Here is a 6,133-nt window from a genome sequence, read left to right on the forward strand (position 1 = left end):
CTTGGAATCACTATGTACTAGGCCAGATAGCGATACCTTGAAATTATTATCCCAAATGGAAATATGGTGGATTAAAAAATTCAATACAATCATCCCATCAGGTTTAAATGACAAAATAGACATGATTTGTTTTACATAGCACATAGCTGAGACAGAGATATGTTCACAACAGTGCATCTAGACAGGTGTTCAACGACACTGGATATTAAAGATATTAACATATAGCAAGTAAAACTATGAGGTTTTGAAGAACTGTATTTAGGATTTAGAATATGGAAATTCAAAACAGTAGTTCATTTGATAATAACTTATGCAATATGTTGTATCATCACAGCAGTGATACAGGGCTGTAATTATGATGTGTAGCAATATGAGTCAGTTGAGTTTATTATGTTTATTGCAATCTTCGTTACTAACAGCACCCCCTTTTGGAACACTGTGCACGGTGGTTCATATAGAGTACTAGGGCACTTATATCTTTTATTTCATTACTTTATTGTCATCTTGCGCTTTTCACAGCACAAACATATGACTCATTTACACGGCCATTCTCGGGAATCAGAATCTTTGTCAAACAGAAATGTTTTCAAAGGTCATTATCCTGTTGAATCTTAGCACACATTAGCGGTGTACACATTGCGACGATAGGTTGTTTAAGGCTTTCAGGGGTCCATAACGAGCAGTGGACTTCCGCTCACTAATTCATGTTCATCAGTCTAGGCAGTACATTTTAGGAGATCTTTGTATTTTGGTACATTTCAAAAGATGGCGATTACCGCATTGGCGAGTTCAAGAGCACCTTATTATCGCAGTCCTGTTTCTATTTGGGCTAAAAAGGAGGGCGGCACAGACCACAGACTAGCTTGTTGGTGTGAAAAAGGCTGATTTATTGGAAACAGGTGCACCTTACATACAAGTCCCCCTGGCCTGTGGCGTACAAAACTAAACCTCACTAAATATTGTCTTCCTACTTTACCCCCACCCCCTCCTCTGAACATGTTCTCCCCTGCAACAATTATAAACACAACTTGCAATTTCCTAACCTTTCAACAACTACCTAACTAGGTAAACTTCTTATGTTCTTTCATAACTGTAACTATACATCATTATACCACAACTGACCTAGGAAAAACGCCACTCAGAAAGTCGACCCCAGCGGCTTTCCAACCCCTCACTAGGACTCCTGACGCTTTGGGTACACCCCTATCGCCCTGTCCAAAGCCTCCTTCAACTGCACTATATACAATTCCATGCCATGCACCCCATCTTACCATCAGAAATACTCTGCCGCATAGAGCAGCTCCGAATGTTCCATCCTTCCAAACCCTTCTTTGTCGCAAAAAACTCTCATGACCCTATTAATCTTCCTCCGCACCCTATCTATGGCCGCCGGCCGTTCAGCCCCTCTCCAACATCTCCTCGGTATAAACTCACACCATCTCACATGTCAACCAGACCATTGCCGCTGAATCTCCAGCAAATCCCGCTTCATTTGTTTCAGCAACGCCAAGCCTTTGCATTGCACCAGATCATATTCCCCTAAATGAATAATTAGAACATCTGGGCAAACTCCCCCTTAACTACCTTACTCAGCGCTGGAATTAACGCATGCCACCTCATGCCCCCTTCCCTTGCCAATAACAAAGAAAAAGCCTAGGATCCAATTCTAGATTCAAATTCCTGGTCTTGTCCCAATCATATCGCTCCGCTCGTTTCACGAAAGAGTGTCCTAAGATGATGATGGACAATCCTGCTACGGTCGGTCCCGCCACCGCACCTGAAAAGACACATATGTGAGACAAGTGAAAACAAGTCAAGCCTCCTCCTCCCCGAAACCCCGCATCCTGATGTATGTCTTATAACAGTTCGATTTCGAGCGCCCCAGTCGCATCAAATCCTCCTTCCCCCACCCACTTCTTCACCGCGTCTCAAACAGTCTGGGGTTCACACCCATAGCGCGAAGGGCGTGCCGCCGAAACCAAAGTAGTTGTGCCGCTGACACCCGGCTCCCCTCGGCCCATCGAAAAACTTCACCCGCCTCATCACTCCCCCTCGATGCCAGCATCTCACCCCACACCGCGGGGCACACTGCCGATCCGCCACAGGTCCCATGACAACCCACTTCCCCACTACCCGTTGATCAATCTTCGAGCGCCGGAAAAAAAATCGCCACCTCCCTGGTCTGCAACTCCACCTCCCCCCACCGTACCCTCTGTTTCCCTCTGGTCCCCAGGAGCTCTGACACCCGAAAAGCCTCGAAATACATCCGCGACATTAGCGTGGAAAACAGAATAGCTTCCTCTCTGTTGCGGCAAATCTCCGGCATGAGCCTTATCAAGCCAACAAGAATCCCTGCCGTTATGGGGCAGCTCTGCGAGGCATTGGTGCCTCGTTCCCGTGTCCATCCTTCCAATAAACGTGCAACCCGTTCACCCGCCGACAGCGCATAGCCCCACCACAATTTTCCTATGAATGCTGTGGCCGACAGCTTGCCCGCGATCGTCACCTTGGATATTCCTTTGTCCAACATTGCCAAAATGGAGTGCACCACCTGCTCAGCCCTCACCCCATGACTGTCCTGCCACGTCGCCCCACTGTCAAAAAAGTCCCGCCAAGCCTGCTCGTATGCTCTCCACGTTGAAACGGCCACTGACCCTCTTACCAGTTAAACAACCATTTCTCTCCTACTTACCACATCCCTGTCGGCACCGGCGTCTTGCATTTGACTGCCTCCGTGGCTAGCCCATGGAACCTCTGCCACTGTGACGAGACAAAGCATCCGCAATGTCATTGTTCACCCCCGGCACATGCCGGGCTTGAAACACAATGTCATGTTCCAAAAATTGCAGCACAAATACCCTCAACAACTTGAGCACCTGTAGGTCCCTGGCCGACTGTTTATTCATGACATGTACCACCGACATGTTATCCACCTTGAAAATCACCTTTTTGTGTGCCAGCTCCCCCGCCCACACGGTCACCGCCACCACCAGGGAAAACAGTCCCAAAAATGCAATGCTCCTTTCCCCGTTCCGCCACTATGGGGGCCAAACCTCAGCGCACCACTTCCCCTGCCAATAGAGTCCAGAACTACCCACCCCCACTGCGTCCGAGGAGATGGTCGCGTCTCATTCCCACTCCTCCGGGGGGCCATGGGAATACCATTAAATCATTCCAAGAACGCCTGCCACATGCGCAGGTCTTCCTTCGTACCCGCTGACAGGCGCAGGTGATGGTGCGGTAGTGTCAAACCAGACAGGGACACGCCCATACATCTGCAAAAGGTTCGCCTCACTCGCACCACCCGGCACGCAAAGTTCAAGTGCCCTAAGAGGTCGTGCACCACCCGTACCGTCACCTTCTGCTTGACCAACATGGTGTCAATCAACAGCAGCATGTACACCTTCTTATCTCCCAGCAAACAGGCCTCCATGGCTACAGAGTCTAGTTCTATACCCAGAAATGACAGCACCGTGCTGGGACCTTGTGTCTTCTCTGGTGCCAGGGGCACAAACAGGTAGCCCATGAGTTATGTAGAACTGTCCAGCTGCTGCTGGCCGTCTGCCGAACCGGGCAGTCCCTCCAGGAAAAAAGTCATCTAGGTAGTGCGTCACCATCTCTTTGCCTGTGTGCCATGAAAAACCCCACTGCAAGAAGGTGCTGAACCGCTCAAACAAAGCGCAGGAGATGGAACAAAGCTTTGTCCATGAAGATGGACCCCTCGAACTGAATCCCCAATAGTTAAAAATCCTCCGGGTGTACCGGGTGCAGGCGAAAAGCTGATTTGATGTCGCATTTTGCCATGAGGGCGCCTGTCCCCTCCGTTGCAACCAGCTGCCGTGCCACGTCCACAGAGGAGTAAGAAACCGACGACAGATCGGCCGCTATGTAATCATTGACGGACGCCTCTCCCAGCCATGACAGATGCTGAATCAGCCAATACTCTCTGGGCTCCTTCTTCGGCACCACTCCGATATGGGAGATAAGCAGATCCCGAATAGGGGTCACTTGAAAAGGCCCCGCCATCCGCCCTTAACGGACTTCCTTTCCCAGTTTATCCCATACCACCGCCCCGTGTGTGCTGGCAGATTTGAGATTTTTGACCCATCTGGCAGCTCTCGGACCCTCGTACCCCAGCTGGAAACCCTCCCGAAACCCGTGCAGGAGCGTCTTTGGTCCGTGGATAAGACGCCAAGAAGATTTCATGCCGGTTCTGTTTAACTGGCCTATGAGCCTTTCCCCAGAGACCCCTGTCCTCCCCTGCCCCTGACTGTTGCCCCACCGGCACGGACTACTGACCCTGACTGCCGCCTCCCGTCCCCCAGCATTGCACCACTGGGTGCCGCCCTGCGCATTTGTAGCATTCGCACCAGAACCTGCAATATTGTCTCGCACAGGCGCCCTTATTGCATTCCCAACACGCTCCCACGGTATTCCCTCCCAGCCCCACCCAATTGCGGGTGGGGCGGGTTTGAAAGGGGCCGTGGATATCATTTTGCCGAACTTTGCCCCCCCCCCCATGGTCTGCTGGTATAGATCTGAATCGATTTCCCCCCATTTTGCATCAAGGTTGAAGGCCAAGCGCACTCTACACTCTTTGTCATAGTGCGACCACGCGTAACCCCCTACGTGACCTGCACCGGCCGGATCACGTCCATGTATTTAAAGAGTGCAACAGACCGGTTCCGGGTACTTTTAGCAGTACACACTGGCAAAGATCAAGAAACCCGCCGACCAATTTTTGATGTTCAGGGGCACCATTGGCCGCTTGGCCAACTCCAGCTCCTCCTCCTTAGACCCCTCCTTTGCTGTCGGCTCACGATGTAGGAGCTTTAAGATATCCACGTACTCGCCTTTCCATATCTTCTCCTTGGTGGCCAATGACAAGTGTGCCCCCAAGGGATTTGTAATGCCCATATACGGCAGCTTGCGCACCGGGACCTCATGACTCTCCTTACCTTCCTTACCCTTCTTGTCCTCCTTGGGTATCCCCCATCCCCCTTTCCGCCTGTGACCCCGCTCGCGCCTGGCCCCGTCTCCTCTGGCCCCACCCCCGTGTCCTGCACCTACGTTCAAACGCACCCCCTCTTCCTCCCCTCCTCGCATCCGTGCCGACCGAGACCTTGTCCTGCATGGCTTACCTGGTATCAAGGTCGGCGTCCACACTGGATCCCGCTGCCTAACCAGTTGAGCAGGGGGTGCTGTAACTCTCTCTGTCTCAGGTCTCTTTCGCGCACCCTGCAAGAAACTAGGAAGACCATTACTCCGATCCCCCCATCCTGACCCTCCCCCGCCTCTGCTACAATATTTCTCCTTCCTCCACACTCTCCCTACATGAGTGGAGCAGGTCACCCAAATCCGAACTCTCTCCCCTCTGCCCTGCCATTCCTCTCGGTACCGATCTGAACTGACGGACCTCCGCCCCGTCCCCCGGTGGCTGCATTGAACCGTCAGGGTGGGGCTGGCGGAGACTTACTGCCCCGCCTCCTGTAGGACGCTACCGTCAGGTCCCTTATGGGAGTGCGACTGCCTACATGAGGCAGAGCCGGCCCATCCTCTCAGTGGATTGGAGCCACATGCTGCTCTCCCGACTACCTCACCATGCTGTCCTGCCGAAAGAAATAGGTGGAGTCCAACATACTGGGGTTAAACCTGTCCCCTAAGCCGCCAAACCCACCAGCATCCCCCCGGGGGCCCCCCTGACCACCCCACACCCACCGCACCAGGCGAATGGCCCCGCCCCATGCCAGGGTGGACCGCCAGGCCCCAGGGTAAGGCCCCACTCCCCTGCCCTGAGCGCCCCACCCCCCTCCGCCCAACTACCTGCACTTTCCTCCCTGTCATTCCATACCAAGGACTCCAGCTCCCGGTGGACCAAGCCTCCCCCCGGCAACCCTGCACCCCCCTCGACACCCGACAATCCCGCCGGCTCCCCCCAGGCCCCAGTGGCCAGCCACTGATTGCGCCCGTCCTCAGACGCCCTCCCGTGCTGCTCCCCCACGTCCAAAGCCGGCATGGACCCCCAACGTGGAAAATCCCTGCCCGCCCCCCTTGCCTCTTCCCCCACCTGTCACCCGGCATCTCCCTCCCACTGATATTCTTGGGGAGCCCCCCCTTCTCTCCCACTTGGCCC

Source organism: Lissotriton helveticus, chromosome 10 (assembly GCF_964261635.1).
Source record: "Lissotriton helveticus chromosome 10, aLisHel1.1, whole genome shotgun sequence".
Lineage (NCBI taxonomy): Eukaryota > Metazoa > Chordata > Amphibia > Caudata > Salamandridae > Lissotriton > Lissotriton helveticus.